The sequence below is a fragment of the Sciurus vulgaris genome (genome assembly GCF_902686455.1).
Source record: "Sciurus vulgaris genome assembly, chromosome: 1".
Classification (NCBI taxonomy): Eukaryota; Metazoa; Chordata; class Mammalia; order Rodentia; family Sciuridae; genus Sciurus; species Sciurus vulgaris.
In genome coordinates this window covers 53,566,069-53,578,785 of record NC_136461.1, presented here as the reverse complement: position 1 = coordinate 53,578,785, position 12,717 = coordinate 53,566,069, and the positions used below count along the sequence as shown (strand labels likewise).

The 12,717-nt window shown below is 38.4% G+C and overlaps 1 long non-coding RNA gene across 1 annotated transcript in view; it reads left to right on the top strand.

Moving 5' to 3' along the window:
- The first annotated feature begins 218 nt into the window (after positions 1–218).
- Positions 219–12,717, top strand: part of LOC306659555 — a 288,601-nt gene continuing 276,102 nt past the window's right edge. The window contains exon 1 of the long non-coding RNA XR_013763334.1: positions 219–618. This is a non-coding gene — a long non-coding RNA (uncharacterized lncRNA). The remainder of the gene's footprint in view (positions 619–12,717) is intronic.

Sequence of the window (12,717 nt, the reverse complement as noted above, 5' to 3'; positions counted from 1 at the left end):
GTTTAATACAGTTATACACAAAAGAAGTGGAAGAAGGGACTCTATAATAGATATTTTTACACCCATGTCCACAGTGGCATTACTCACAGTGGTCAAAAGTAGAAGCAACCCAGTTGTCCATTGATGAATGGATAAATGAAATGTGGCACACACATACATTGGAATATTTCCAGCCTTAAAAAGGGAAGTTCTAAAACACAGTCCACAGAGATGAACAGAAAATGTTAAGTAATTAAGCCAGACCACAAAAGGACAAATACCCTATGTCTCCATTCCAAAGAAGTTCCTAGACTATCCAGATTCATAGGGCCAGAAAGTAGATTGGCTGTTGCCAATGACTGGAGGGAGAGGGGAATGGGAGTTAGTGTTTAATGAATATAGTTTTATTTGGGATGGATGATGAAAATTTTTCTGGAGATGGGTGTTGATGTGCTTAATGCCACAGAATTGTTCACCTAAAAAAACAGATTTTATGTTAAATATATTTATCACAATAAAAAATTTAGGATAAGAACCACTGTTGGTTCCAACAAGATTTTGTTCATTTTTTTACTCTGAAGTTGTTTTCATGTGACAATAACTGCTCTTTCAAGTAAGCATTTAAAATGTAATTGCTCTGTCCTTATGTATTTAAACTTCTTTAATCTGTAGATCTTAGATGTTTCCCAGGTTTTTGACAGTACAGCTTTAAAATTTGGTGAAATATAAAGAAAATTAAATACAATAACCATGAAAACACTAAAAATAGAACAAGAAAAAGGTCTGGATGAGAAGCAGCCTAAATGGAATTGCTGGCTAGGCTTCCGCCTTTTCTAGTGAAACTGGTCCACTCTTTGCCCCACCTCTTAGGAGTTGTAGTAAAGATGAAATTATATACTGATCTCTCTATATGCAAAAAACAGCAACTGAATGTGGTATGTAATTTCTTAAAATATAAACATGCAATGTCTGAGACAAGACAGTACCTTTAGTAGGTTTAAGTGAAACAGGTTTTTTTATTCCCAGTTTTTTGTTTCATGTGCTTGTTATAGCAGCATTGAAATATAGATTTCTTATATGCACTTTTTTATAGATTCAAATAAAAATGTTGATGAAATGTTCATGAAATATGAAATGTTGATGAATGTTGCAAATTATAACAATCAATTTATAAGACTTAAAAGACAAGAATTATTAAGTTTCTAGAGCAAATACAAACAAGAGTAAAGGACATTTTTAATGCTAATCTTTAAATAGTTTTTCCCCAACTCTTTTTTTTTTTTTTAAACTAGGAATAGAAACCAGCGTTGCTTAACCATTGAGCCACGTCCGCAGCCGTATTTATTTTTATTTTGAGACAGAGTCTCACATAAGTTCTTCAGGGCCTCAGTGAGGTGCTGGGACTGGCTTTGAACTTGGGATCCTCCTACCTCAGCCTCCCGAGTCACTGGGGTTACAGGTACCACTGAGCCCGGCCTCAGCTCTTATTTCTCTGCTCCCCTCCTACCTAAAGCCTCAGGAAGTGTTGTTTATATACTGGAAATGTTAGAATTCTTAGAAACCAATTGCATAATGAGGAAACGGATTTTCTTTATAGGTAAAATCTATGTAATCTGTAGGTCATTGAAAAAGTAACTCCATATCCAACAAAAAAAGCCAGAGCTGTATTTGGCTGGGAAGTGGTGACAGATACACAATTACGTGGTAGATCTGTGTTCCAGCCAACAGCCTGAATGCAGCATGGTTGTAGAGCAGTCTGGGCTATTCGAGGAATGTAACGGGCTGATACCAAGACATGGAACAGTGTTTTCAAGGTCATTCAGATGGGCTCTCCATACGTGTCCCACTCTCATCTGGTTGAAGATACTTCTTGGCATTCTTCCCCTTGCCAAGTTCCACAATCTTCAGGATTGGTTAAAAAAAAAAAAAAAAAAAAAAAGGTCAGTCTATAGAATGAAGTTGCAGTACTTGAACATCATTCCTGAAAGAATGTTTGTTATATAGGAGGCAAAAAACTATGAGTACTTTGTTTTCTTTTCTTTTTTTTTTTCCTTTTGCGGTGCTGGGGATCGAACCCAGGGCCTTGATGCTTACTAGGTAAGCACTCTACTGCCTGAGCTATCTCCCCAGCCCAATACTTTGTTTCCTGTCGACTGGGTGGGATCAGTCATTTTTTTTTTTTTTCAGTTTTGCTGTGGAATGTTGAATCCAGGAGGAAAGGACAGCAAACCTGCTCAGGAGGTGGGTGTACAGGCACTAAGTAAATCAATTTTTAAGAAACATCCTGATCAGTCTTGGAATTCAAGTATTGCCAGCTTCATTAAAAGAGTGTTCTATAGCTTGCTGTCTTGTGAATGGCTTTCCCATTTCTTATGTTTAAATTTGAAAATGAGAATAAACTGTATAGACTGGAAATAGTAATAATGTCCTCTAGAAGATCCACAATGCTTATTAACCATAGGTAAGAAGCAGCTTTCATCTGTGGACCAAATCTAACCTGCACAAAACTCTCACTTGGGGTTAATGCTTTGGAAATCAGATTTTAGCAGTGGAAACATTGAACTTGCCCCCACCCAGATCCCTTGGAGTAGTCTGTCTTGGTCATACTAGGCAGAGAAACAGACAGCTCACTGGTTCCTGCCACACTGATTACAAATGCTTGACTACGTTTTATGCATTTTTATCTTCTCAGAATAACCAGCCAATTTAACTCTCACAAATTATCTATACTGTTTTAAAATGGATTGATTTCTTTCAGGCCAGTTGTTATTTGAAGCAACAAGTTCAAGACGTCTCTACACTAGATGCAGGTTTTTTTTTTTTCTTCCTGAAGCATGCTTTCTTAAAATTGCATTTATATTTACACCATCTACCCTCTTCAATCATAGTTCTTATTAACCATTACCATTAAGTTCATCTCTTCCTGAATTATTATGGTTATGTGGTACTGGGGTTGAACCCAGGGGCACCTACCACTGAGCAACAACCCTTGCTCGTTTTTTAAGGTTTTGAGCCAGTCTCATTAAGTTATCAAGACTGGCGTCAACTTGAGATCCTCCTATTTCAGACTCCTGAATCACTGGGGTTACAGGTGTTTGCCACCATGCCTGGCATGAATTATTATTATTTTTTATTGTAAACAATGGGATACATTTTGTTTCTCTGCTTGTACATGAAGTAAAGGCATACCATTTGTGTAATCATACATTTACATAGGTAATGGTGTTTGATTCATTCTGTTATATTTTCCTTCCCCTTATCCCCTCCCATCCCTCTTTTCCCTCTATACAGTCCCTCCTTCCTCCATTCTGACCTCCCTCCATCCCTCATTATGTGTCATCATCTGCTTATCAGTGAGATCATTCGTCCTTTGGTGTTTTGAGATTGGCTTATCTCACTTAGCATGATATTCTCCAATTTCATCCATTTGCCTGCAAATGCCATAATTTTATTATTCTTTATGCTGAGTAATATTCCCTTGTATATATATATCACAGTTATGAATTATTTACTAACATAAATTTTCCCCCATATCTAATACATGATGATTCTCTGTGGCGTCTCATTAAAAGAATGCCAAGTACTTTAAGAAAGTGTGCTTGAGGGGCTGAGACTGGGACTGTAGCTCAGTGGTAAAGCACGTGCCCAGCATAGTGAGGCACTGGGTTCGTCCCCAGCACCACAGAAAAATAAAAAAGGTATTGTGTCCATCTGCAACAAAAATATTTTTAAAAAGAGAAGGTGTGCCTGGGACATTTTCAACTGGATTTTTAAAATTGCTTGAAAGCGTTTTGGGTTGTAATACATGCTTCTAATTAAAAAAAGATTCACATAATTAAAATGAAATAAAGTAAGCTGATTATATCTTGGTTTGTGTATTTGGACTATTGCTGTACTTTTATTTTCCATGAGATTATGAGATATGTAATGCTAAAGAGTAGGAAGTTGTCAGACATGGTGTGCACCTGTAACCCCAACTACGTGGGAAGTTGAGACAGGAGGATCCCTTGAGCCCCAGGAGATCAAAGCCAACCTGGGCAATATAGCAAGACCGTATCTCAGGGGGGGAAAAATGGTAGTGAAAAGGACACAACTGTTCCAAATTAGTAGAAAATTCATTTTCATTTTCTGCTAGTATCTTGGAGAAAATGTAATTACAGAGGAATTATTTTAACTCCCATTGCTTTGAGAGGTGTGTGTATGTGTGTTTCTTGCCCCCCCCCCCTTTGAAAATTAGTATCTTCAAACCAGGAATATCTCAAGTTCTTCTGGGGATAACTACTTAGAGTACTTTGCTGAGATTTTCAAGGTCACACCTAGGCTCAGCAGGAAGGAGTCTTGTAACCACCTATCTACATCTTCCTGGGATCAACTAGCAGTATCTGCTATGGCCAGCAAACCTAGGAGAGGAGAGGAGCCAGGCTGTTTGCTGACCCCTTTCTACATAATACAGCAGTGTTTTATCCATCCATTCATTCATTCATATATTCATTCATGTATTTGCTTGGCATACGCGTGTGCATGCCAAGCAAGTGCTCTACCACTCAGCTACAATCCCTGACCTCATCAGTGTTTTTAATACTACTTTTTTGTCACTGTGACCAAAAGACCTGACAAAAACAGTGTAGAGGAGGAAAAGTTTATTTTGTTTCATGGTTTTAGAGTCAGTTGACTCCATAGCTGCAGGTCCAAGGTGAGGCAGAACATCATGGCCAAAGGGCATGGTGGAGGAAAGCAGTTTAGGATGGGACAGGAAGCAGAGAGCTTTGTTCACCAGGGGCAAAATATAACCCCAAAGGCATACCTCCCATGATCTGTTTCCTCTAGTCACACCTTACCTGCCTGTAGTTATCCAATTCATCCACATCAGATTAGGTTAAGGGCTCATAACAATCATTTCTCCTTTGAACATCTTGTGTTGTCTCACATGTGAACTTTCCAGGGACACCACATGTCCAAACCATAAAACTGAGGCTTAGGTCCCGTGGGAAGGCAAAAATTTTCAAACTTATTTATTAATAAAGACAAGATTTCTAGAAGGTTATGGTCTTGGGAATGTAGATGCCCTTTTTTTTATGGAGAAAGCATCATAGGTTCCCCCACACCCCTGCCATGGATTTCAGATTTTTAATAACAAAGCCTATAGTGTAATGTATAGAGTATGTCTAGATATGAATCTTTCCCATTTACTTTATCATCTCTTGCTGATTTATGGTGGGAGGTTAGCAGTTCTCAAATTTAATCTTGGTATTCTAACACTATAAATTTTGCCATTCTTTAATGAATACATTTTTGTCAAACCCTCACATAATTTACGTGCATAATTTTACTTAATTGGTTTTTATTTTATTTTTTCAGTACTGCAGTTTGAATCCAGAGGCATTCTACTACTGAGTTGTGTCCCCAGCCCTTTTTATTTTTTATTTTGAGACAGGGTCTTGTTAAGTTGCTCAGGCTGACCTTGAACTTGTAATATTCCTGCTTCAGCCTCCCAAATTGCTGGGATTATGTAACTGCGCCCAGACAGTACCTTTTTTTTTTTTTTTTTAAATACATGCAAATTTGATCTTGACATCACTTGGTTTTTGAAAATCACTGAGGATGCCTCATCAGGTCCCAGGGTCAATTTGGGTCCCACCTGTCTTTTGAGTCCACTTTTTGTGCTCACACTTCAGTTTCTGGCTAACTATTAATTATCAGAGATCTTTTTTTCTAACACCCCTGTCTATGTCCAGTCTCATAACACCGAACTTTTCCTTCAGAGCACTTACTGCATCTGAATTGCATAGATATAGGTGTGTGTGTGTGTGTGTGTGTGATGTCACATGAGATTGTGAGTTCTATGAGAGTGAAGATTATGAATATACATTGCTATGTTTGCAGTATCTGACACAGAGCCCGGAATGTGGTTCACTAGAGAAATCTAATGTGACCTGAGATGTGAATAGAATCTTTCTTGTTTTCTAAGAATGGTAGAAAAGCCCATAAAAGACAGGTGTTTAAAGTTCCCTCTTTCTGTCATCAGAGAACTGCAGCCCTGTGGCCAGCTTTTTTTTTTTTTTTTTTTTTTTTTTTTTTTTTTTTTTTTTTTTTTTTCAGAGCTTTTTCTTTTTTCTCTTTTTCTTATTTATTTATTTTTAGAAATTTGTCTGATTATAAATGCATTATTAAAAGACACCCATCAAAACAGGCTTAAGTAACAGAATTAAATCTAAAAAATATAGAATTGTTATGTAATCTACAGGTGACATCTAAGGGCACAAGTAGACTGAAAGCAAAAGGATATAGGAATGTTACATACAAAGGTCTGCAAAAGAAAGCTGGGGTGGCAAAATTATGTATGCAAAACATTGTAAAAAAGTTATATGGGATAAAATATATTTTAAATTAAAAAAAAAAGCTTTGAAAAGAGGAAAAGTAGAATATTACATAAAGATAAAATGGACCTTTCCCTAGGATACTGCAGCAAGAGTAGATGCACTTGCAATTCACATCATACTTTCAAAATATAAAAAGGTAAGATGGACAGAAGCAGAGCTTTTCCAAAAGTTGTCATTTCAGCAGAATCAGCTCTCAAATTACCCCCATCCATCATACCTATATAAAAGATGACTGACAGAGGGCCAGATGTCTCCTTTGGGGAAAACTGCTCTCAAAGAAATAGGGTATGCAACTTGGAGATGATCATTTTTTCTGAGAATTAGTGAGCTGCTATCCCAGAAAAAGCTCTCCATATCCTGGTATAGGGGTGCATGCCTGTAATCCCAGCAACTGGGAGGCCAAGGCAGGAGTATTACAAGTTTAAGGTCAACCTCAGCAATTTAGCAAGGCCCTAAGCAACTTAGTTAGACCTTGTCTCAAACTTAAAAAAATAAAAAGGACTAGGGATGAGGCTCAGTGGTAAAGTGTCCCCGGGTTTAAAACAAGAACAAACAACTACAACAACAAAAAACTACTTTTCAATGTCTATGCCAGGATCTGCAAAGCTAAGATAAGGAAGACAGTGATAGTGGGAAGAGAGTCTGCCTTTATGGGACAAGAATATGAGGTTCCTTGGATACCATGGTGTCAAGTGAATTCATGGAAGATGACTTGGGAGTGAAGCCTTTTCACTAAGGCCTCATGAGAGTGTGCCTTCTACAACCCATGTGGGGACCCTGGCAGTCCCACAACAAAGAGCTAACTAACAGATGTGCACCCAGAGTGAGCCAGGATCTTGATGGCATCCTAAAGGAAGGGATTCTGCAAAACTCATTCCCACTAAGATGGGGAGGTTCATGTAATGATCAGCCTCTTTTGAACTTCATAAAGAGGTTGACTTGGCATTTTCATGCAGAGCTCTTTTAAAGATGTGGTTTTTGCAGAACCAACTTTGATTCATCGTGGGTAGATAGTCAAGAAAGGAAGGAGGGAAGGAGGGACTAAGTTCCCAGAGAAGGGAATAGGTAGGGGTGAGGGAGCAGACCACTTTCCTCTTCCACCTATGGGACACTCAACCTCCTCTCAGCTGGACAGGAGGCCCAGTTCTCCATTGACTATGAAGTTAAAGCCTTCCTAAAAATGAAACTTTTAGCAACTCAAATTGTTAAGTGGTTCACTTGAGATATTCTTGGCACTTAAAGGAAAGGGGGAGTTTAGGCATAGAAGTTATAAGAAATAAAGTAACATTTTATTTACTCAGTTGAAATTCAAAACAGTTTCAATTTATTTATTAAAAGGATAAAAAGGCTACAAAATATCCCTTCAGCAAGAAGCTTGCAAGTTGCTATCCCTCTTTCTTCTTCCAGGAAGTCTGTTCACCTGCTGCTTCTAAGGTGGAGGAATGGAAATAACAATGCAATGCTCACATTTCCAGTAGCCTGTGGACTTCCACTGCTGTGCCCTGGCCTTTCTCTAAACAGCAAAAGACAATCTAACAAGACAGCAGAACCCACCAGAAAATTCCCTCTAACTTGTCTCCTGGCATATTTGCTTGGAGGAAACTTGAGTAGGTAGGGATATATCCATTGACACCCCTAAGTACAAGACACCCACATCTTTACCCTTCTGTACTCACTAAAAACATCACAGTGTGGAGCCATCTGGTTTTTTTTTTTTTTTTTTTTTTTGGTTTTTTTTGTTTTTTTTTTTTTTTAAGTATTTTAGATGTACCTGCCTTTAATAATATTGGTCCTACAGGGAGATCAAGTTGTAAATGACTAATAGGAATCTCCAAGTTGTTAGTCTCTTCCACATGCTGTCCAGGATAGGAAACTTAGAAACCATTTGCCCTTGTGTTTTTCAGACTGTAGATTTGCAATCAATTAAATGTGTCTTGACCAGCATTAAAAAAATAAATAAATAAAGTGGGCCATGTGCAATGGCATACACCTGTAATATCAGCAATTTGCGAGACTAAGGCAAGAGGATTACAAGTTTCAGGCAAGCCTCAGCAACTTAGCAATACCATGTCTCATAAAAAATTTTTTAAGAGGAGCGGGGATGTAGCTCAGTGGTAAAGCAACCCTAGTTTCATTCCCCAGTACCAAAACATAAAATAAGGGATAGGAAATATCAGAATACATAGCATGTGATAGGATGATATTCTCTCATGGAACATTATAGTTGCCTTCTTGTGTATATGTTTGTGAATTTGCATATTGGGACATGAATGTATTTTACTCTATGGATTAAGTTCTTAAGTTACTGATCTAGGTGGCAGACTCCAGATCATTTTATTACATATTGTAAATCATGGAACTGAAGCCTAGAGAGGAGAGGACACTTATCCAAGGTTAGTAGGAGCAGGGTAGGAACTGGGACCTGGCTCTCAGTCTTCCAGCTAATCTTTCTCCCTCTTTTCACCAGCCCTGAGAGAAGAGTAATACTAATAGCTAGTATTTAGTGATTATCATGTACCAGTCAATGTACCCAAACATATCATCTTATTTAATAGGAAGAGGGGGGTAAGTTGGTTTTGTGTTTTGTTTCAAGTAAATGTCCATGGTTAAGTAGTGACTTGAAGCAGTGCTTCAGTCCACAAAAATGGGAATTAAATACAGAAATTGGAGTAAACATTTAAAAACTTTCATAGCAATTTGACAGAGTAATTTTATGTCCATTGAATTTAATGACAGAAACATTGGCTTGTATTTTATGTCTTTAAAAATGTGCTGACAGTTACTTTTTTATTGTATTTTGTAAAAATATCAGCCCATGGTGGAAAAATCAGCCCATTGTGGAAAAACAAACTGGTTCTCCCCCACAAATTGTGTGAGAAGCACAAACTTAGAGCCAGCAAAGCTAAGACCCTTGTCCTGTGATGCCCCTTTGGTTCTTTCGAAGTGCCAGGTGGACAAAACTCCCCTCAGAAGGGGCACATTGCTGGACACAACTCTCCTGCCAATAGATAAGGAGTCACCAGGCCATCTACAGTAAGTGGGGGGCCTCTAATTCCAGAAATAGCCCCCTCCATGTCCTGGGGATGCCTAGTGGACAAGGCACTTTCACCAATGAATACGACAAAGCTTTCAATTACTTTGGAATTTGTGAGAGTGGAAGCCATGGGGTAAAATGTCTGCTTTACCCCTCTAGGGATGCAGAAGGAGTCTCTCCTTCGCAAAGCTGCCCCTGTGCAAAAAAGTCCAACAGAACAAATTAAATTCTCACATCCCAACACTCAGAGTGGTAAGAAATGGTGACAATGCTACCGAGCTATATAGGACAGCTGAACTGATTAAAGGCAGCCTGGACATCTTCACTTGCAGGCTCTGTGGAGGGAGGCACACCTCATAAATCCTTTCTGACTGCTTTTTGGCAAAATCCTTAGACCTGTGAATTCATATGTCTTTGTTTGTATCTTTTGGAATTCCAAAGACTGCAGCCAAAGAGTCAGCAAGGCTAAGAACTGGATTGAGCATTTGATTAGGTGAACACTTTCTTATGTTTTTCTGGTTTGTTCTCATAACAAGTGACCTTAGTCCAACTCTTAGTAACATGTGATTGTGGAATGTGCCCTCCTGAGAATTACAGCCTTATTTTTTCATCCTGAGCATGCTGAAAATATCCCAAAATTCTGTTATATTTGGATGATGGTAATAATAAAAGCTAGGTGTATGTGCTGTTTGCCTGGTCCTTTACATATCTATCTGTTTATCTTTATGATATTTACATATATATATATATATATATACATTTATATTTTTTTCCTCCTCTGGTGCTGTGGGGTGGAGCCCAGGGCCTCATGCATACTAGGCAAGCACTCTACCACTGAGCTATACCCCCAGCCCTACAAATATTATTTATTACTTTATTTATTTATTTATTTTTTAGAGGCAGGTTATGCTATGTTCCCTATGACTCCTGGGCTCAAGGATCCTCTTGACAGCCTCCTGAGTAGTTGTTACTATAGGACTAAGGTGCCCAACAGCATATATTTTACTAAGTTTCACTACAATCCGGGTCAAATGAGGGAAAACTAAGGCTTAGAAAAACTAGGTCACCTACCTGATGTAACTCAGTTCAAGCCCAAGTTTCCATGTTTCTAAATTTCATGCTGATTCTTATCAGCCTCCTTGCACATATGAGGTAATGTCATGGAGTTTTCATTGATTTTTTTTCTTCCACCTGCAAACAATATCAGGATCTACTTCCTTTTTGTCTTTGGCCTTGAATACACATCACCTATTTAATAACTCAGAAGTGTGGTGATGCATGTAACGGTAGGTCCTGCAAGCTCAGGAGTCCCCATGTCAATAACAGCTAACCCTGATTGAGAATGTTTTACTGAACTTATCCATGCATTGATTATTACCTGCATTGTCTTACTTAATCCTTCTGGGGAAACTTTTTCCTGCTTCCTTTTCCTACTTCCACATAATATGTTCACATTAACATATTTCAATTTACAGTGTTTATTGTTTCCTTTCTCCACTAGAAAGTCAGCTCCATGAGGGCTATATGACTTTTCATATAGCAAGTCCCCAGTAAGCAGAACCAAGTCTGGTTTACATGAACAAATATATGCATTTAGAGACTCAAACGTTTGCTAAATTAATGAACAGTTCACATGGGCAAATACCATTTACAGATAAGTAGCATCCCCATTTACAGATAAGGAAACTAAGGTTTCTGGGATTAAATAATGTCTCCATTGTAGAAGTAGTTATTTTTAACTCCAATATCAGTTTTTAAATGTTAATGGTAACAATAGCTTCCTTTTCCCCACTGTACTGCTGACATAAAAAATTTAACACACTGGGCTGGGGATGTAGCTCAGACACAGGGCACTTGCCTAGCTTGTGTGAGGTCCTAGGTTCAATGCCCAGATCCAAAAACAAACAAACAAACAAACAAAAATCCCAATTAACACACACACACGCACACACAAATAATTTGGACTTTGGGTACCCTCTCTAGAATAAGTAAGCAGTGTGTATTTGTTGAGTATCTGTATTCATTCTCTCATCTATAGTAGAACATATATGTAGTATTAAGGTAAGTAAGTTATCATTACATTCTATCCTGCTATGCCTTTTCTAAGATTTCTAATATAGGAAAGGTCCACCTAAATGGCTTACTAGCACAAGACTCCTACTTGGGAGGCCTGCATAATTCAAGGGTCTCTCTTGAAATAGAATTTCAGAGGTGGTAGAGACTCGGGAGATATTTGGTCCAACTACCCCTCTAATGACAGATCTTGGGACTCAAATCCTCCTTCAACTGGACAGCCTATTCCAGAGGGACAGATGTATTAAAAGGCTGTATTATTGGAAAATGATTTGTATTGAGTTCCATTTTTATCATCAGATAATTTTCACCCAGTGGTCTGAGTTCTGTCCTTCAGAATAAATACAGAATGTAATGGCAGAATAAATGGCATCAGTGGCAGAATAAATGACATCCTATCATGTGCTGACTTTTCAAGTATTCCTTCATTATTTCTTAGGAAGCTTAGGTTTCTCTTTTCCTGGTTCCTCAACTTTCCCCGTGTGACAAGTTTCCAGTCATCTTCCCATCTTGCTTGCTCCGACTGGCATCCTTCAGCTTGTGTGTGTCTGATGTAAATGCCTCACCCCATGCTCTAGATGGGATATTGGGATTGTATCCATTGTTTTTGGCAATCACATCACTCTGTTGGGGCTTCCAAATTCCCAAAGTCTTTGAGTGTCAACAGTTGTTGGACTCTAGTAGGAAGAAAGTACAGCACAGCAGATCCAGGAATTCTGATGATTATCACAGTCTCTATGGACACTATCCCCATACTCTGCCACGCCCAAGATCATCATGATAAAAACGATTATTTGCGGAATTTTAACTGCGCAGAAGACACCGTGCTGTACACTTCACATAAACGACTATTTAACTTTCTAAAACAATCACATTCATCAAGGTTAATTCTATTTAAACTTAAGAAGACTGAGATTAGGAGAGATCAGTGTGTTTAAGATTGTATAGTTTGTATTCCATGTTTGACTCCAAATTCCAGGCTCCATAAGATGCGCCTTCCAGGAGCCACAGAGATAAATTTTGGTATATGAGGCTCCTATTTTCATTCTTTCTGAAACAACATGCAAAGGGAGATATTTTAAAGGAGCGATGATATCGTCATCTTATCCTTTGAAGAAGGAAAGGAGAAAGGAAGGGATCCACACGATTGTGTTCCTGTGCTGTGTAGGCTGTTCTGCATTTGCTTACCTTCCGTGGTCCTTACGATGGTTCCATGAGACTACTGTCCTCGTTACCCTGTTACAGGTGAAG